The sequence below is a fragment of the Molossus molossus genome, unplaced genomic scaffold (genome assembly GCF_014108415.1).
Source record: "Molossus molossus isolate mMolMol1 unplaced genomic scaffold, mMolMol1.p scaffold_m16_p_4, whole genome shotgun sequence".
In the NCBI taxonomy this organism is placed as follows: domain Eukaryota; kingdom Metazoa; phylum Chordata; class Mammalia; order Chiroptera; family Molossidae; genus Molossus; species Molossus molossus.
Window position 1 is genome coordinate 83,688,177 of NW_023425377.1, and position 21,464 is coordinate 83,709,640.

General features: G+C 43.1%; 1 protein-coding gene across 4 annotated transcripts in view; it reads left to right on the forward strand.

Moving 5' to 3' along the window:
* Positions 1 to 8,132: 8,132 nt before the first annotated feature.
* EXTL3 (exostosin like glycosyltransferase 3) overlaps positions 8,133 to 21,464 on the forward strand; it is a 60,344-nt gene continuing 47,012 nt past the window's right edge. For 3 of the 4 annotated variants that reach the window (XM_036239735.1, XM_036239733.1, XM_036239732.1), the window contains exon 1: positions 8,133 to 8,313. The gene's annotated coding sequence lies outside the window, so the exon portion shown is untranslated. The remainder of the gene's footprint in view (positions 8,314 to 21,464) is intronic. The other variant, XM_036239736.1, reaches the window with a different exon arrangement.

Below are 21,464 nucleotides of genomic sequence, written 5' to 3' on the forward strand. Positions count from 1 at the left end.
GTCAAAAACAATGTTTGGGTAAGTGACAAACATGAACAAGTTCTATGTGTCCCTTGGAGCCATTAGCTTTGACTAAATTTAAAAACCTTTTTTATTGAAGGATATAACTATATCCTTATAACTATAGAAGAGGACACATATGGTAAGTGTACAGCTTAATGAATTTTGACAAACTGAATATACCAGCACCCAGTTCAAGAAACAGAATCACTATCTCACACACACACACACACACACACACACTTTTTTAATCCTCACCCAAGGATATATATTTTTTTACATTAATCTTCAGATAGTGCTGGAGGAACAGAGAGAGAGAGGAAGAAGCTGAGAGAGAGAGAGAGAGAGAGAGAGAAACATTGATGTGAGAGAGAGACATTAATTGGTTGCCACCTACACAACCCCAACTGGGGTTGGGGATGAACTGCAACTGAGGTACGTGCTCTTGGTCAGAATTGAATCTGGGACTCTTTGGTCCCCGGGCGACACTCTTACCACTAGGCCATACCAGCCAGGGCTGTTTTTATATTTTATATTAGTGGAATCATACCCTATATACTTTTTTGTGTCTGGCTTCTTTTGCTTAACATCATTTGTAAGGTTCATCAATACTGTTGTATATATTTGTGGAGCATTCATTCTCATTGTTGTATTCCATTGTGTGAATACACTATACTGGATCTCACCTATGCTGATGGACACTGGGCAGTTTTCTGCTTTTGTCTATTCCCAATGGTGCTGCCCTGAACTTACTTTGTTAAACGTGTACACATGACTACTAATTACTTTTACCACCAGAGGCTTATGTAGGGTGTAGTGAGTTATCTTTCATCACATATGATTGAATCGATGGTCTCTTATGAATATTGTTATACTTTTTATCTGGTGACTTCTTATCATTTTATGTTGTGACTTTCATGATATGAGGGCATGGTATTTAAACATTTTTTTAAACTAATCTTTATTGTTGAATGGATTACAAATGTCCCCCTTTTTTCCCCATTGACCCCCTCCTCCCCAATCCTCTCTCCCTCCTGCTTTCCCCACATTATTGTCAGTGTCCATTGGTTGTGCATATATGCATAGAAGTTCTTTGGTTTATCTCATCCCCCCCTTCCTCCCCCCCTTTTTTTGAGGTTTATCAGTCTAACAACCAATTTGTACTTCTTAATTCCTTCATCTTTTTTACTCATTCCTCTAGCCCCCGCCCATCAGGCAAGCAACAAAAAGTTCTCTGTATCTATAAGTCTGTTTCTGTCCTGCTTGATCATTTTGTCTGTAGATTAAACCATTGATAGACACGTATTAATTGCCATTTTATTGTACATATTTTTCTTCTTCGTCAAGAAGACCCTTCAACATTTCATATAATACTGGTTTGGTGGTGATGAACTCCTTTAGCTTTTTCTTGTCTGGGAAACTCTTGATATCTCCATAGATTATTTTTTTTTTTATCCTCACCCGAGGACATTTTTCGATATTTTGTTCAGATAAGTGGGAGGGGGAGAGAGAGAGAAAGAAACATCGACATAAAAGGGACACATTGAGTGGTTGCCACCCACACAACCCAACCAGGGCCGGGGACAAACCGCAACTGAGGCACGCGCCCTTAGCGGGAACCAAACCCTGGTCTCTCCGGACCGCAGGTCAGTGCTCCAACCACTGAGCCAAACCGGCCAGGGCTGTTAATAGATTCTAAATGATAGCTTTGCAGGCTTGAGTAATCTTGGTTGTAGGTCGTTGCTTTTCACCACCTTGAATATCTTGCCACTCCTTTCTGGCCTGCAAAGTTTCTTTTGAGAAATCAGCTGACAGTCTTATGGGAGCTCCTTTGAAGGTAACAAACTGCTTTTCTCTTGCTGCTTTTAAGATTCTCTCCTTGTCTTTATCCTTTGGCATTTTGATGATGATGTGTCTTGGTGTGGACCTCTTTGGGTTCATCTTGTTTGGGACTCTCTGTGCTTCCTGGACTTGTATGTCTGTTTCCTTCACCAAGTTAGGGAAGTTTTCTGTCATAATTGTTTCAAATAGGTTTTCAGTTTCTTGTTCTCTCTCTCCTCATCTCTCTCCCCTATAATGCGAATGTTGGCACGCTTGAAGTTGTCCCAGAGGCTCCTTACACTGTCCTTGTTTTTTTTTTTCTTTTTCTTTCTTTTCTTTTTTTGGTACGTGCCCCTAGCAGGAACCAAACCCAGGATTCTCTGGTCCGCAAGCCGACATTCCAACTGCTGGATTTTTTTTTTTCTTTTTGTTATCCTGATTGGGTGTTTTTTGCTTCCTTATATTCCAAATTTTTGCTTCTTGGCTTTACCTACTGTACTATTGACTCCCTGTAAATTATTGTTTATTTCAGTTACTGCATCCTTCATTTCTGACTGGTCCTTTTTCATGTTGTTGATCTTCTCGTTAAGTTCCTTGGAGGTCCCCTTAAGTTCCTTGAAGGTCTCACTAAGTTCTCTGAATGTCTCACCAAGTTTCTTGAGCAACCTTATAACCTGTGTTTTGAACTCTGCATCTGATTAATTGCTCATCTCCATTTTGTTTAGTTCTTTTTCTAGAATTTTGTTTTTTTCTTTCATTTGGGACATGTTTCTTTGTCTCCTCATTTTGGCTGCTTCCCTGTGATTATTTTTATGTATTAGGTAGAGTTGCTATATCTCCTAGGCTTCGTAGGGTGGCCTATTGTTGTAGGTGTCCTGTAGGATCCAGTGGCACAGCCTCCTTGATCACCCCAGCTGGGTCCTCAAGGTACACACCTAGTATGGATTGTACACCCTTCTGTTGTAATTGAGTGTTGATTGCTCTTGGCATGTCAATAGGAGAGATTTACTCAGGCTGGTCAGCTGCAAGGACTGGCTGTGCCCACTGTCCACTGCCCACTTTGGAAGATCAGCTGTGTAGGGCCCCACCACACATAGCAAGACTTACTTCAGCAGGGCTCTGGTACCCACTGAGTCCGCTCATTGAGTGTGTCACTTGTGGAGGTGGCTGGATGGTGGTGTTTCGATGTGGTCTGAAGCTGTCCACTGGGTGTGCTGGCTCTGGGGCAAGGTCATCCACTGCCTGTGTTCTATCCGGGGCCATCAGGCATAAGCTACAAAGTGGTCTGCAGATGGCTGTGGCTTATGCTGGGCTTGGAGGTGCCAGATGAACCAAGGCTGGCTGCTTCTAGTGCCAGGCCTAGGGCCACTTAACAAGAGGTATGGGGCTTGCTGAGACCAGATGCTGCTTGTTTGAGAGATTCTGGAAAACTCTGAAGCAGGATCCAAGACAGGCCAATCCTCTGGAAACAGCTTAAGTGGGCCCAAAAGTTGGGTGGGGCTGGCCTCAGGGAACCAACTGGGCGGGGCAAACAGTGTGAGCCAAGTTGCTGGTTTCCCAGATCTGGAGCCTCTGCTGCTTCAGGGAAGGGCTCACCAGAGGAACAACAGGAGAAAGCTGCCTTTCCAGCCCTTGTCCTGAGGCCAAACAGCTCAATTCTTCCTGGTATATCTCTGGTACCCCTCAAGCTGCCTCCCCTCTTAGCTTAGAGGGTACAAGTCCCAATAAGTCCGCCTGCAGGCCCTCTAAGAGGAGCTCCCTGGGGCTCCCGCAGCTGCAGCCCCTCTCAGCCTCAGTTCCCACTGGTTTTTCCAGCCAGAAGTTATGGGGACTTCTCTTCCTGGCACTGGAACCCTGAGCTGGGAGCCTGGTGTGGGATGGGGACCCCTCACTCTTCTGGGAGGACCTTCCCAGCCGAAGTATCCTCCTGATTTTTATCCACCACACGTGGGTGTGGGACCAGCCTGTCTGCCCCCGCCCCTCCTACCAGTCTTGGCTATTTCTTTAATTCCGTAGTTGTAGGACTTCCATTCAGCTCGATTTCAGGTGGTTCTGAATGATGGTTGTGCTGTAGTTTAGTTGTAATTTTTATGTGGTTGTGGGAGGAGGTGATGTGGTGTTTACACCAAACCCTGCCATCTTGACTGGAAGTGCTCACATGAAACATTTTCGTTGTTAATCCTCACCCAAAGATATTTTTTCATTGATTTTTAGATAGAGTGGAAGGGAGGGAGGGAGGGGGGGTGAAAGAGAGAGAGAGAGAGAGAGAGAGAGAGATAAAGAGAAAGAAAAACACTGATATGAGGGAGACACATTGATTGGTTGCCTCCCGTACAACCCGACCAGGGCCCGGGATGGAACCTACAAACCAGGTACATGCCCTCGATCAGGAATATCAATCCTGCTACCCTTAGGTCCAAGGGCCAATGCTCTAACTGCTGAGCCAAACCATCCAGGGCAACTTCAAACATTTTGCATACATGAAAGAACCTTGATATATTTTGATAGGTGCTCAACTGTTTGTTGATGGAATGGATAAACAAATGGATGAATGGTGCATGCCTCCTCCTTTTTCTGAGAACAAGCCCTATGTATAGGAGAAATTCCAACTGTATGCTTAGCCAAAGCTTGCTGAGGGATGGACAGAAGACCCAAGCCAGGCCAATCATGTCTTTTTCTAGGAATTTAAACTTTGTAACCAAAAGAAAGAGATTGGGCACTGCTGAGTCCCTATGACTGTGATCTAGAGAGAAGACCCCATAGGCTTCTGTTGCTTGGTACCAAAGGCAAACTGGTTTCTGCTGTTTTCTGCTTCCTTGAAGCAGGTAAATGTCTACATATTTGACTGTTAAAAAACAGTGCAAGACTATTTTAATTAATTTCCAAAATGCATAATAGAAACTGTAAGCGTTGTAAAAGATTACAACTTGGAGAGACCAGTGAAGACTAGCTTCATCATGTATTCTGTTGCCTTGGCTTGCTTTCTTGAGGAGAGTTATTGTAAGTGTGATGGTATTTTCTAAGCCAAAAATTGCCATATTAAGGCCACAGTTCAGGGGAGGAGTAATGAGGACTTAAACTAGGGAAGTAGTTTTGGGACTGTAGAGGAGGGAAGGTAGAGATCTTACAGGTAGAGGCTTTTTAAAGTCTTAAAAACTGATTTAATGTGGGAGTAGAGCGAGAAGTCAACGATGATGTTAGGGTTTGAGTTTCTGTGTTAGGAAAGATGATGGTAACACTATGATAAATAAGGGCATTTGAGGAGAGCAGATGGAGAAGTGTTCAGTGTGGGATATATTAACGTCCTGGTGAGATAGCCAGATTTTTTGGGCCAAGAATATTGCCTTTGGAGTTAGGAAGACTTGGAGTTCCATCTCTACTTTGCCCCTCACTCTGTGATCTTGGGCACCGTGTTTATTTAGCTTCTTTAAGTCTCAGTTCCCCATCTGTAAGCTGATACCTCTCTATAAGGATTAAAATGAAACAATGCCTCTAAAGGTTTTTGCTTATTGCCTGGCAATTCAGTATTCATAAAATATGTATTAATAGGATGATGATGGGATGATGTCTACTGTGCAACTAGAAAACAGGGACTAGAGTACAGCAGTGAGGGATCTGCTCAAAGGAGGTGATGAGGCAAGGAAGCTGATTGAAATTGGCGAGGAGAAAGAAGGTAGCCCAAGTCATGTCTGTTAGAGATACGAACTGTTTGAGCTAGAACTGTTTGAGAGGAAGAAGGAAAAGCAGGAGAGGACAGGCTCTTATAAGATACAAAGGAGGAGGAGGATGGTCAGCAACAACCAGGGCTGCAGTGAAGTGCAGGATTCACCAAATTTTCGTTGGATATCCTTTCTCTTCCTGAGTCTTGACTACTGTTAGGATCAAATAAATTGACGTAAAGGGTAGTGATGTGTTAAGTCACTCAAATGTATAAGATTTTTAGGCTGGATCCTTTAGGGAGCAGTTATCTGCAGGTGCCCTCTTGCCCAGTGTGGAGATGAACCAACACACTGGTAATTCTTACTGTGGCTCCCGTTGTGTCTCCTCCCACACTGCCATATTGCTGCTGGATACATAGACCTCTGGAGGAAAGCCAAGAAGATGAACTGGAGAGAGGAGGAAGAAGAAGAGGGAGGTTATTAATAATATTGACAATAGTCAACAGTTTCCCCTATTTTCATTTTTTGGAATGCTTTTGATTTTTAAAAATTTGCTTCCCCATATTTGACTTTCCTCAACAGAATTAGTAAAATTTAGAAAGGGGTTGTTTTTGTACATATGTGATGGTGGTAGGACTTTAAGTTAGGTCATAGTAATAAAGGGGAAAGGAGAGAAGAGAGTGAGGTGTGAGGGGAAAGAAAAATAGGAGAGGGGAGAGTAAGGAGATGTCAGGAAAGAGAGAAGAAAAAGGATCAGAAAGAGGAGAGGCTGATGGGGATGGAGAGATAAAGAGTGTGCTCTGGAAAACAGGTTGCTAGGTTTTTTAAAGTTTTGTTTTCCAAATGGAATCCTTAGTCCAAACTGTCCCCTGTGGGAAACTAAGCAATCTTCAGTGTTTTGTTAGCCTCCTAGCTAGAGAATGGGCCTGGGTTCCACCAAGAAGGGTGTGTGGATGGGATATGGCAGCTGTGGAGCCAGGCTCAGAGGTGCAGTCTATCTAAAGCACCAGACTACCCACGGACAGGGACAGGAGCCAGCCAGTGGCCTTGGCCGTCCCCAGCTTCTTCAGGTCCTGGTGTGATGTGGGTTCTGTGGTTACAAAACCATGGAATAGAAGCCTTCCCTTTTTAGGGATTAAAAACATGTTAACCTGGCTGGTTTGGCTCAGCGGTTAGCACGTCTGCCTGCGGACCAGAGTCCCAGGTTCAGTTCCTGCTAGGGGCACGTACCAAAAATAAAAAATAAAATAAAATTATTGCCCTGGCCGGTTTGGCTCAGCGGTTAGTGCGTCGGCCTGCGGTCAGAGAGACCCGGGTTCGGTTCCCGCTAAGGGCACGTACCTCAGTTGCAGTTTGTCCCTGGCCCTGGTCGGTCGTGCGGGTGGCAGCCACTCGATGTGTTCCTTTCACATAGATGTTTCTCTCTCTCTTCCTCTCTCTCGCTCTATCTGAACAAAAAATGGAAAAATGCCCTCGGGTGAGGATAAAAAAACAAACAACAACAAAAAAACACATGTTAAAGTCTGGCCAGTGTGGCTCAGTGGTTGAGCCTGGACCCATGCACCAAGAGGTAGCTGGTTCCATTCCTGGCCAGGACACATGCCCAGGTTGTGGGCCTGGTCCCCAGTGGGGGAGCATGCAGGAGGTGACCAGTTGATGTTCTCTCTCATCAGTGTTTCTATCTCTCTCTCCCTCTTCCTTCCTCTCTCTAAAATCAATAAAGGGGAAAAAAAGAAAAAAAAATGTTAAAAACAACACATTGAAGCAAATTTGATTTTAGATTATATTGTAGTTACAGATTTTAAATACTGGTTTTAACTTGTTCCTGAGTTAACAATAATGATCAGGTGTGTCTTTTAGGATTGGTTGAGTTCATTCATCCATCCCCATCGGTTGGGTTCAGCGATCCACAAAGTCTAGTCCCGGCTTTGCAAGTGAGGACGTAGACAGTCACATGATCTCTTAGGACTGTAGAATATGTACACTTTGTGGTTCGCAGGGGTTGGCTCCAAGTATTTCAAAGGGTTCCTCTGAGTTTTGTTTGATGCTTGCCACAAGACGGGATTAAGCTCTTGTGTTTTTTGCAAAGCCCCGCTATTTCCCCCTAAGCATTCTTTCAGTGCAGCGTGCGTGCGTGCATGCGTGTGCGCGTGTGTGCGCGTGTGCCTGTGTGTGTGTGCGCGTGTGTGGTTAAGTATTCAAAGTGTTTCAAAACTCCAGAACATTGTGGAGACCAGTCAGCTCTTTTAGGAAGGCATTTTCTACCGGGGCGGGTTTATTTTCACACTGAATTTCACGAGCCCGTGGTCAGCGGCAGAGGCTCTGGAGTGGGAACCCGTCCCGGAACCGCGGAGCCTTCTCTCTCCGCCCCCGGGACAGGGTTTTCCGAAAGGGCGAGGGGCACTGGGAGGGCGCGGGCCTGCGGGCCTAGCCCCGCGCGGCCTCGCCCGCCGCCCGCCCGCTCGCTCGCTCCCCTCGCCGCCGCGTTTCCCACAATTCCTGGCGGGGCCGCGGCCCCTGGCCCTGGCCCGCCCGCGTCGGACCCGCAGCCGACCCCGCGGCGGTCCTTCGGGCGCCGTCGGAACGTCTCGAAGGCCGCGCGCCGCTCCGAGCGCCCGGGTTCGGCCATTTCCGGCCCGGCGCGCTTCGGAAAGTTCCGCAGTCGCTTGTCGGAAATGGCTGCCCGCCGACAGGGGGAGCGGAGGGGCCGGCGCGGCCTGGAAGGCGGGCGGCAGGCGGCGAGAACGGCTTTTGGGAACCTGAGTTTCGCACCGGTGGCGGTAGTGGCGGCGACGGCGGCGGTGGCCCCGGCTCGTCCCTGAACTGGAAGCCGGTAGGACTCCTGGCGGCGGCGGCGGGAGCCCCGAGAAGCCGGGGGCGGCGGCCCGGAAGCGGCTCGTGGTCGGGATCCCGGGGCCGGGCACCGGCCGCAGGCGCACTGGGTCTGGTGGGTCTGGTGGTGCCCCGGCGTGCGAGGGGCCCCGAGCCCGCGGGAGGCTGCTGCCTAGCGCGGAAGGGGCATGCAGCCTTGGAGTAGGCCTTCCCACGCGTCTCGGGGGCCTGGGGAAGGGACTTCGGGGGCCTCACGCCCCAGCGAGGAGGGTTAACGGGTCTCCGTGGGGCTTTAAACACGACCCCCCACCCCCCACGCCCCCTACAGCCCCGGTTCGGTGGCCTCGCACGCACTTTCATGCCTATTTCTGAAAGCTCCGCTTCAGCTCTGCAGCCTGTTCTGTGCCTGAAAGCCCTCATCCCTTCCTTTGCCCCCCGTGTTTGTGCAGCATCTGCTGTGGGTGAAGCGGCTTTCCCCGGCCCCCGTTTTCCTTGTGCACACACTCCCACGTCTGCCTCGCGCGGCGTTCAGACAGTTGCTCGCTCTCCCTCGGCTCGTTTCGCCATGCTCACCCCCTTTCAGGATGAATGGCCAGTTCTTGTGCAAGGGTCCAGGTGCTGCCGTTTTGTGCATCTGGGGCTCTGGTACCAGGCCAGGCTCTGTAGCGATGGACCTAGAGCTGCTTGGGCAGGAGAGGGGTCACAGAGTGCATGACTACACTACTGAAATCTTAGCGGAGGACCCGACCCGCGGCTGTAAGAGTACAAATTCGGAGCCCTTTGGAAATCAGGCAGGGCGTTCATCAGCTAGGGTGTTAATTCTTCTCCACATTGAGCCAGTGGTTCAGTTCCCTTTTAGATATCTGTGGCGATGAAAGGACTTGAATTTCTCCTCCTAACCTGGACGACTTCTTTCCTTTCTAAAAATTCTAAGGGCTTCATTAAGTCCTCTTGGTTGGACTCCTGAGGAGGAGGAAACAGCACATGTCCATTTTTTTTCCCTCTTATGTGATTTAGGCATCTTTTTAGCATTTCTCCTCACTTTGTCCTGGTCCTCAAATTTAAGTAACTTCACGTTTGAAGGCTGGGCTTTCCATGTGTTTTTTTGTTTGTTTGTTTTTAAAAAGCCTTTGTGTGTTACAGTCATGCAGACTGTGATTTTCCCCTGTTTTGCTCAACAATTAGTCTTACACTCTGATACAGTAATAACTGTAACTGTGCCCAGGATAATAACCTGTGGGGCCTTGATAGTCTTGAATGAAGCTAAGCATTCTCAACAACTTACTTAGCAGAGAGACTTTTAAATATTTCATAATAATAATAATAAAAAAGCCATCTTCTTAAACTCGTATTTGCTATGTTGAAAATACCTTATCCTGTGGGGAGCCAGAGGAATCTTCATAAATACTCATAAGTATGTGGGAACCTAGCTTAAATGCTTTCTGGAAGGGAATTGGAATCGTGGATCTTGAGCATACTTGAAATATTGTTTATACCTGAAGATACGGTAGATGCGTTCAAGTGGCATGCCTACTAACCAAAAGATTGACAAGCATATATGCTCATTCCCCCACTCCTCATTTTCTGGAGAGGTGGTGACTGGCATTAAATATTTTGTGTGTAGCTGGAATCTCTTAGTGATTAGGCCTCAGAGTTTTAACTTGGGAATGAAAAGACTCTAAGTAGACAAGTTAGAGTTAACCCTGAGAAGTGGAATTCTAAGAGAGTTGGGAAAGTTCAAAGGACAGTTTGAAGACATCAGAGAATGTATAGGGATTAGATAAGGACATGCCTTTTCCCTCAGGACACTAGGCTAGCTGTTGAGTGAAAAGTCATTGAAGGATGGTGCAGGAGTGAGGTAGTGGCAGTGATGTGTATGTGTGGGTCTCTATCTGAGGCTGAAACTAGTAAGTAGTCCCCTGCTGGAGGGCTAGAAATACTGCCTGAAGCAGTAGTCGAGTTAGGTATTAGGAGAAGAATGAAGATCCCTCCAGATCTATTGTTGGCAGAGATTTGGGTGTCTTTGCATATATTTATTTCAGAGTGAGTCAGGGAACATGAATCATTCATAAAGTCCTAAAAGTGTGCACTAATTTCTGCTGAATATTAAGTATAGCTTAGAAATCTTCATATTAATTAAAAATTGTCTTAACATTTATTTCCATTTTATTTTTGTTTCCTCTTAATATTTGGTAACTTTCTTTTCAAAACCTGTAATGATAGAGTAAGAAGAAAGGATTTTCACGTATTTGTAGGTTCCATGAAAGTGGTGGAGCTCAGGCAGAGTGAGTTTGAGAACTCAAGAGGGACAGAGGTAGGCTCACCTACAAGTGTGGTCTTTTCCTACCTGAACCAGCCCACACTCCTTGTACAGTTAGAATTTTTCACATCTCTTTGGTGATGTTATTAGGTGGAAGAGAAGCAGGATTAACATTTTTGTAATCTTGAGTGTATAAGAGGAATATGGAGACTCCATTTAGTGACATATTTGCCTCCCCTACACGTAGGCCATATGTTTAGTGTAGGATTTTGCTCATATGAACCAGTATGACCCGTTAAAAATCTCAGGGATGGAGCCATAGAAAAATGAACTATGTCTCAGCTTTCAGCCACCTCTGTGCTTTATAACCTAAGAGTATTTTTACAGAAAAGTAGGTAAATGTTTTCTGTAAAAGGCCAAATAGTGGATGTTTTAGGCTTTGTAGCTATTCAGCTCTGCTGTTGTAGAGTGAAAGCAGCATATACTTAATACATAGATACACTACATATATGCATACAATCCATAACTGAATGAGTAAGGCTGTGTTCCAATGTAACTTTACGTACAAAACAGGCTGTAGTTTGCCAGTGCCTGCCCTGTACTATCTATCACCTCCTCAGACACATCATTACTTTTGTTTATTCCTACATTTGACTGTGCTCAATACCTTGTAGACTAGTCAATGACATTGATGATTAACATCCTGGGTGTTAGCTTTGGCGACTATTTTTTTGTTGTCCTCCTATCTTATATTGTTGTCATTTTAACCTACTTCTTCTTCCTTTAAATTTTTTTCAACAAATATTTGATATTCTGAAAAGAGAAATAAAAAAAAAAATGAATAAGATTGGGAATATGCCCTTAGCCTATGTAATAAGATAATACATTATGATGGTAGATTCCAATATCTTAAGTTACTTTAGTTCTTTTTCATCATATAGTACATTCGTATATTTTTTTCTCATGTAGATTTTGATCTTTAACTCTGAGAGATAGGAGGTTAAATGTTACAATACCCTTTTTTTTAGGGGGAGGGAAGGTAGGAAAGAAAACTAAAACTTAGGGGGGCTTAGTTATTTGACCAAAGCTAGGTTAGTAAGTGGCAGAATTCTTGAACTGACCAATAATATTTATTGGCCCTGTCCCTATTTGAATGTTTACAATGATGTGGACCTCCCTGGACAACCCTTTCTAATTTGTAGACCAGTTTAGGATGCTTTTTCTTATTGAACTGTAGTTTGCCTTTATGATTGTCACCTTTCGGGGCCATATAGAAAAGTCTATTCCTGTTCTATATTACAGTCCTTCAGAGTTTGGAGGTTAGCCATCATGTCTCTTCAAGACATGAGTTGCACGGTTGCAGTTTGTCCCCTGCCCTGGGTGGGTCGTATGGGCAACAACTTGATGTGTCCCTTTCACGTCGATGTTTCTCTCTCTCTCTCTCCCTTCCACTTTGTCTGAACAAAATATTGAAAAATGTCCTTGGGTGAGGATAAAAAAAAAGACACGAGTTGCAAACTGGTGTGCATGTGTCATATATGGCCTGTATACAGATCATTTGGCTTCCCAACTTACACAAAAACTGAAATTGGAAATCAACTTTTAGAAATGGGGAAATTGCACATAAAAATCTGTATATCTGGCTTTTTTTTTTTTTTTTTAAAGAGTATTTGGTGATACAGAGCTCACATTTCTGATGGCAATAATCTTCCTAAATACATTTTGCTAAAGTCTCTGTCTGCTGGCTTGACTTATTTATTTCATTTTTAGGACCCATGTAGTCATTGAGCTTGCTATTATTTTCCTAGGTCTTCTATTTGTCGGGCTAAATATTCCTATTTCCTTCACATGTTTCTTAATTGACAGTTTCAAATCCACTCACCAACTTCTTAGTCCTCTGCCTTCCATTTACTTTGTTAATGTCCCCCTTAAAGTTTGACACTCAGCACAGCATACAGTATTCAATATACAGTGTTACCTGAAAGAGTACAGAGTAGAGAGTAACCTTAACTCCTTCATTTTTGACACTATACTTTGTTTTAAAAAATAAAACAGACCTGGCCAGTGTAGCTCAGTGATTGAGCATTGACCTATGCACCGTGAGAGGTTGTTGGTCAGGGCACATGCCCAGGTTGTGGGCTCGATCCCCAGTAGGTAGCATGCTAGAGGCAGCCAATCAGTGTTTCTCTGTCATTGATGTTTCTATCTCTTTCCCGTCCTTTCTCTCTAAAAAATGAAACAGAAAAATAAGATGATAGTTTTCTTCTAAGTAGTCATGTATTGTTTTTTTTAATTCTTACCCAAGGATATTTTTCCATTTATCTTTAGACAGAGTGGCAGGGAGGGAGGTGGGAGGAGAGAGAGAGAGAGAGAGAAACATACATCTATGTGAGAGAGACACATTGACTGGTTGCCTCCCGCACGACCTGGACCAGGGCCAGGGACGAACCGTAACCGAGGTACGTGCCCTTGACTGAAATAGAACCCGCAACTCCTTGGTCCGTGGGCCCTCACACTAACCGCTGAGCCAAACCGGCCAGGGCAGTAGTCATGTATTCTTGACTCACTGAAATTATAGTCAACTGAAACCACAACTCTCTGTGAGTTTTCTTGCTGCTGTTAAACTAAATCATTTCCATGTATATAGTTTGGGGATCTAAGCATTGCCATCCTCTCTATGAAACTTTATCTGTTTAGATATTTCACATTCCAAAAATCTTTTTGTAGCCTGGGTTTTTTCCAGTCTTGACTTACCCTTCCTAGCATGAATTCTTTTCTTTATTTCTGAAGTAGAGCTGTAAAACACAGTATAAAAAACACTGTGGCTTGCCCTGGCCAGTTTGGCTTAGCGATTAGAGTGTTGGCCTGCAGACCAAAGAGTCGCAGGTTCAATTTCAGTCAAGGGCATGTACCTCGTTTGCAGTTGATGAGGAATCAAATCATTATTGATGGACTTATTGGAAAATTAAGAGGTGGGGGCTTTCAAGGATGGCATTATACTTCAAATCTTAGAGGTGAAACATAAAGAGGTCTTGGGTATAGCCTTGCTGCCTTGAATTGATCTGTTGGTAATGTTTTCCCCCCGATAAAACAAATCTGTATGTGTTTTCTGTGTGCAAGGCAGTTATAAGTCAGTGGGGTCCTAGATTCTAAAAGGATCTTTGAGGTTGTCCAGTCCAACTCTTTATGAGTTAAAAAAAGGATAAGGAGCACCTGAGTCAAGAAGGACAAGGAATTGTGAAGTTAGGGGATCTGATGAATCAGAAGGATAGTAATGATAAAGGAAGAGATGGCAAAACTGAAGCCTCAAAGTTGAATTCACCCACGAAGGTTGAAGTAGGATGCCTGAGTCATAAAGCTGATTTATGTATGGCTTAGCAAACTTTTACTTCATTTTTCTGTCTCATTTAGGGTGGGTGGCCTAGGGCACTGATGCTATCAATTACACTATGCCTCCATAGCATAAAATAAAAACCACATTTTCTTGAGAAACAGGAACCTTAGAGAAATTAATTTATTCTCCAGGCACTTGCACATCAGGTTGACTGTTCCCGGAAGATATTTCAGCAAAGTGCTTCTGAAGACCTTATTTTAAAAAACCTTACTTTTACCTCCTCTCTTACAGTTGAGTCTGCATTTTTCACTTAACATTATATTGTGAACATTTTCCCATTTTATTTTAAATGATTGAAAAGCTGTTGACAGCATGATAGTCAATATTAATGACATGGATTTGTCATACTTTATATTTAACCTTCTAATTCTTAGACATTTATATATATTTTTGGCTATTATGAAGAATGCTGTGATGATTATACCTTTATAATATAAATCTTTGTTTACATAGAATATATGCCTGGAAAGTGAAATTGCTGGGTCAAAGATATGAACACTTTAAAGACTTTTGTTACAATTAGCAAATTACTTTTCAGTTTACTACTGCAGTATAAAACACCTGTTACACTGTAGCTGTCATCATGGTACAGACAGGTACTGTGCCTTGTTAAGTGGTATACTTGGTAGGTAATGTTTTAGTGTGAATATTCTTGAAGCCAAATCTTTTTTTCTCATTCATGGTTCGTTCTTTCTTTCTTTTTTTCTTTTTTTATCCTCACCTGAGGACGATTTTCTATTTTTTGCTCAGATAGAGTGGGAGGGAGAGAGAGGAAGAGATGAGAGAGAGAGAAACATCGACATGAAAGGGACACATCAAGTGGCTGCCTCCCGCACGACCCAACCAGGGCCGGGGACAAACTGCAACCGAGGTATGTGCCCTTAGCGGGAACCGAACCTGGGTCTCTCCGGACCGCAGGCCGACGCTCCAGCCGCTGAGCCAAACCGGCCAGGGCTATGGTTCTTTCTTAAGAATAGTTTCTGGAAATGGAATTCTAGAGTCAAAGGGTAGGCACAGTTTCAGGGCTTTTATTACTTACTGCCAAATTGTTCTCCAGAAAGGTGTGCCAATTTTCACCCCCAGCAGCGGAGTGTGGGAATGTTATCCTTGCTCCTGAGTAGCACCAGACATAATTTTACAATTCTTTGGATTTATAGATGGAAAATGTCATTGTATCTTGTTTTATTAAAAAAAAATTTCTTTATTGATTTTAGAGAGAGAGGAAGGGAGAGGGAGAGGGAGAGAGAGATAGAAACATTGATTGATCAGCTGCCTCCTGCATGTCCCCTGTGAGGATTGGGCTCACAACCTGGGTATGTGCCCTGACTGGGAATCGAACCAGCAACCTCTTGGTGCATGGGTCGATCCTCAACCACTGAGCCATACTGGGCACTGCATGTTGTTTTAAATGTACATTTCTTTGATTGCTAAGGTGATTAAACATTTAAAAATGTTTATCATTTGGGCCTCTTCTTTTTGTTTAATTTCCTGTTTATTTCCTTTGACCACTGTCATATTGCCTTTACTTCTATTAAAGTAATGTCATGTTGCAAAACCTTTTTTTCTTATATATAGAAGTCTTTGATACTTATGTTGTCAAATCTGTGAATTTTTTTTTTTTTTTTTTTTACTGATTCTGCTTTTGCTTGGATTGATGTAAAAGTGGATATACTGCCCTGGCTGGTTTGGCTCAGTGGTTAGATTATTGGTTCACGGACCAATGGGTTGAGGGTTCAATTTCTGGTCAAGGGCATATACCTGGGTTGCAGGTTCAAACCCTGGCCCTGGTCGGGGTTGTGTAGGAGGCAACCAATACATGTGTGTCTCCCACATCGATGTCTCTCTCCCTCCCTCCCCCCTCCCTCCCCCTCTCCCTTCCCCTCTCTCTCTCCCCCCCTCCCGTTCCTCCCTTCCTCCCCTCTTGCCCTTCCCTTCCTCCCCTCACCCCCTCTGCCCTTACCTTCCTCCCTCTCTTCCCCTGTCCCTCCTTTCCTCCCTTCCACTCTATCTAAAAATCAATGGAAAATATCCTCAGGTGAGGATTAACAACAACAACAAAAAGTGGCTGTACTTATCTTGAGATGAAATTACTTGTGTTTCCCTTTTGTTTTTTTTATGGTTTCATTTATTACAGTTACTTCTTGAATCCTTCTGAGACTTAATTTTGGACTTGGTTTGTCATGTCTGACTTTTTTCCCCAAGAGCTAATTGTCACCTTATTGAAAAATCTAGTGTGCTGTACTTCATTATTTTTTTATCATTTTTGTAGCTTTTAATTTTTACATAATTTAACACTTATGATAAAGATGTAAGTGTAAAATAAGGAATTTCCACATATTCTTCACCCACAGTTGCCAATTTTAGCATTTTGTCATATTTGCTTTGCCTACCTCTCTCTCTTTCTCACACTAATTCAGTGCTTAACAGGAATCCCCAATTTGAGGTGTGGTGATGAAGGAAACCTTATTTAGTGCAAACAGCTCAGTTGTGATACAGCACAGCTGCAACATGGCTGTGGAACAGCTCAGTAGTGTCACAGCTCCATTATGAAGCATCACAGCTGCCAGGCAGCCCAGAGCCAGCCCCTCTCTGGCTAGACAGCTCTCCTCTGGTCTGCTCTACTCCACTCTGCACGGCCAGCTCTTCTCTGCTCTGGTCCAGCAAGATGTCTTTGGTGTTTCAACTTCCGCCAGGGCAAGACAGTCTTCTGTGGGAAGGGAAAGTGCATTCTCTGAGCCAGGGACTTATGTAGATAGAAGTCCCTGCCCCTGGACCCTGATTGGTTTGTCCTCATGCTAATGAGAACTCCAAATCCTCAAAATTTGGTCCAAAGGCACTGTCCTGATTGGTCAGAATGGAGCCACTCTGATTGGTTTGTGAAGATGCTAATGGGGGTATAGCTGTGCAGCTCCAATTGGACAGGGAAAGGCTCAGTCCTATTGGTTGAAATACAATTCCAGGAACTCTTTTGTAAGGGCTGGTTCAGATGTCAGGAACACAGGTCAGGCAGGCAGTTCAGTGCAGGTTTACTTCCTGAAGTGCAGTTTGCATGAGAGGCCCCTGTTTAGAAACAGCTGCTAGGGTCAGCTTTTGAATTTGAGACCAGTAAATCACCAGGAGCTCTTCTTGGTAGGTATCTTCTTTCCAAGGGTCCACAATATATAATTTGTATACCCTGTTTCTCATCAACCTTTTACCAATGAATGTTAGCATCCATTGCTGAATCTTACCTGGAACAATTACTAATTTGATGGTCACTAAATGACGGTTTTAAAAAATCTCCATCATTCTGCCATTCCTATATATTTATTAAATGGAATTCTACTCCAAATGAATAATTTTTCCTTCTCCCTTTTATATAATCATTTATTTATTTCAGTTCGACTACATGGTTTCTCACTTATTGGGAGATCATTTGTTGACATTATTATTTATATAGATAGCCTAAGTGTCCCGGATTTATCCAGTGGGAGCTGGATATCTTCAAACTGGTTTCAGTGTCCTTTTTTTATATTCCTTGTTGTTCTTTGAATACATCTTTGCTTTCTGTCCAAAGAAGATTTTCCAGGCTCATTTTTACTTTACTTGTCCAGTCCCGAAATCAGCTGCTTAGTCAAGGAGCCTTCTTAGATCAGGTATTCACACTGATACCTCCAGCTCCAATGGAACACTACAGATGTTATTCTAGTCATCCCTCACTTATATATTTGTAAAATGTTAATTTAACATTGAGAAAGCCGGTTTGATCTTCTGTCCAGACCACTAAAACTCTCCATATCAGCAACAAGACTGTTTTGCTTTTTATCATTTATGTGTTCACTGGAGCATAGTGTGCTATACTTTGAAGTGATTGTAGCAAGATAATATATATATATTTTTTTATCCTCACCCGAGGACATTTTTCCATTTTTTGTTCAGGTAGAGTGGGAGGGAGAGAGAGGAACAGAGAGAGAGAGAGAAACATCGACGTGAAAGGAACACATCGAGTGGCTGCCACCCGCCTGACTGACCAGAGCTGGGGACAAACTGCAACCGAGGTACGTGCCCTTAGCGGGAACTGAACCCGGGTCTCTCAGGACTGCAGGCCGACGCTCTAACCGCTGAGCCAAACCGGCCAGGGCTCTTTTTTAGAATATGTTATTGATCTTTTAGAGAGAGAGAGGAAGGGAGGAAGAGAGAGAGAGAGAGAGAGAGAGAGACATTGATGTGTGAGAGAAACATCAATCAGTTGCCTCTGTAGGCACCCCACCTGGGGACTAAATCCGCAAGCTGGGCATAGGCCCTGACTAGGAATCAAACTGGCAGCCCTTTGGTAAATGGGATGATGATTAACCTACTGAGCCACACTAGCCAGGGCAATGTTTTTCTTGGTTACAAAAATAATACATGTTGTAAAATGAGTGAAGACAAAATGAGCCCTTTAAGTAAACAAGTAGTAAATATGTGAGTGGCAGGGTCAGACAGACCTGGATTTGTATCTGGGCACCTCAGTTTGCTTGCTGTATGGCATTGAACAAGTTTTACCCAGCTCAGTGATTCACAGTTCTTATCTATAGGTGAAATAACAATACCTACCCCCATGGTTGATGTGAGGATAAATGAGGTAACGTATATATAAAATGTGTTATCTCAAGTACTTTATAAATATAAATATAGTTATAACAAGTGGAAAGTCCCTCCTACCCTCCACATCTTCCAAAGGTAGTCTATAGACTTCATGTATGAATAAGGCATATTGACAGTCTTACTTACTTGTTTGTAATTACATTGATTCAGAAGTCATCAGTCTGATTGGAGATCGTTATTAGTTCTTTGTTAGACCAATGGTTTTGTATTAGAGTTGTGTGCTCTGTGTTAATATCACCTGGGAGCTTTGTCAAAATACAGGCACCTGGGCCTCACACTTGGAAATTCTGATTTAGTTAATGTTGGATGGGTCTGGGTTTATCATTTGAAAAAATTCTTAGGTTAGTTGTCAGTCTGAACTGTAACTTTAACTAAAAACTGGTGAGATAATACGATTTGGATTTGTGGGATGTTATCAAGCTGGTGAGAAGGGAAACACATAAGGAGTGGCATAATTTCAAATTGAGGACCTGTTCTGGGAGGTGAGTCTTCTGGGTACAGGTTTATTGCTGATTAAACAGATGACCTCGGTTAATCAATAGTCTTAGTTTACTTGTTAATACCTATATAGAACTGAGCAGTGGAAGGAATGCTTATAACTTATTGATGAGTTCCTTTTGTGTATTTTGTGATTTATTTCCTAGTGGCATTTGTGAAGCATCTTGGTATTAGAAATCTACTCTCGAGCCCAAAGGATACTTGTTTTTCCCTTTCTAAAAGCCCTGTAATAAGGGTGGCTCAACCCTGGTTCTGTGATTGCATCATAATCTTTACTCTCAAATCAATATGTCAGCGCACCACCAGTTTTTCTCACCTGATTTTAGTTTTTAATTGCCGACAGACATTCCTTGTTTTATTGCGCTTTGATTTATTGCATTTCATAGATTTTTTTTTTTTTTTTTACAAATTGAAGAAAAGACCCTCCACCAGCAAAAAGCTTACAACTTGCTTTATTCCTGTGGTCTGGAACCAAACCCACAGTATTTCTGAAGTATGCTTGCATTTCCCTTATTTTACAACTAGGTTACATTTATCCAGTAATTAAACTACTGTGGTGCTTGTATTGTGAAAAACACATGGCTTTGATCTCTTATAACTTGTGAATTGCATAAATGCAGCCCTTATCAGTCATTCTTAGCTACAGTTAGCGTCCCTGAAAGTGCCTTTTGTTGTTTTGAACAACAGAAGAGAGAATTCAGAGTATTAAGAATAGTGATAGTATTGGGAAATTTGTTTTAGTGCTTATTAATTTTTGGAACTAGGTCCTACTTTGCCCAAACAGGCTGTTGGTCATGCTTAGTAGGAAATCAGGAAATGATGTTCTTCTGGGATGTTTGCATTTAAAAAATAAAATTGAAATATTGCTTTCAACAACCTTACTGAAATGATTTCCTGTACAAAACTTTTTTTTTTAAATCCTCACTCGAGGACTTTTTTTTTGTATTTCTCTTCAGATAGAGCAGAAGGGAGAGAGGGAGAGAGAGAGAGAAACATCGATGTGAGAGAGACATGATATGAGAGAGACACATTGACCAGTCACTAGGACCGCGGACAAACCACAACTTGCCCTTAGCGGGAACCGAACCAGGCACTCTTTGGTCCACGGGTCCACACTCTAACCACTGAGCCAAACCAGCCAGGGCTGTACAGAACTGTTTTTACCTAATTTGAAAGGCTTGTGGCAATGGATGTAACAACAACCAGCCTACAGTTCTGTAGAACCTGCACTTGGGTGGTAATGGAATTGTACCTGTTTGATGGGCCAATTTTGACTTAAATGAGAAAGAGAAAGTAGTACTACATACGCACAGATACACAGGTAGGTCATAGATACACAGTCAAAGATATTTTGCTCTGAGTATATGTTTTCCTGTTTTGTTTAGCAGAGATGTTGACGTAAGAAACACCAAACCTATAGACAAGTTTTATGAGTTTCTTTGAACCAAACTAACAACAATTGTTGGCAAGCAAAATCTCAACTGATTGAAAAAATGTACTGGAAAAGTGGTCATTTTGCAGCTTATTTTATACATTAGAATCAAAGGAGGATCCATAAGGAGGGTTACATGAAATCCACTGGTGTTAGATTAAGGGGGGGGGGGGAGAAAGCAAAGCAGAGAAATCTCTGTGATTGGATAAAATATACACAAACTTCTTTTACAGGATACAGGATAGTTAATTAACATTTATAGCACATAGATAGATGGTGTGTGGGGAACCAGATAACAATGAGGGGTTCTGTGGTCTTGTGCTCTGGTGCAGTGGTTGTGCCCTGAGGGGTCTGGAAAGATTACTTTTACATTTCAAAGGCATGTTATGCTTACATTTTAAAGGTATGTTATTTTAGGTGCAGAAATACAATAACGGGGTCATTTAAGGTAAAGGTTGACCTCTGTCAAGGAAGCTACAGGACATCACTACCTGCCATGACCCGCTTTTAGTTAGGAATTTTTATGTTCAGACCCTCATCCTATGTGGTTACTTTTGGTTTATGTGTTTGTAAGGCCCACCATTCAGGCCTCCCCTTAGCTTGTCAGGTTTAGTATGTGGCCCCTTTTTTGTCCTCATACATAAATACTTTAATTATGAATATAGAGGTGGCTCTAGGTTTTGGAGTATTAGTGCCATGTTTTGTTTTTTAAATATGTTTTCATTGATTTTTTTTTTAGAGAGGAAGGGAGAGAGAGAGATAAACACTAATTGACTGCCTCCTGCATGCCCCCTACCAGGGATTGAACCGGGACCTCTCAATCCATGGGACAGTACTCAGTCCACTGAGCCACACTCAAAAAAACCCTTGAAAGTAAGGTCCTGACCACAGGTAATGTTCCTGTGATAAAGAGTTTGCCTTTGTGATAAGGAATGTTAGAAG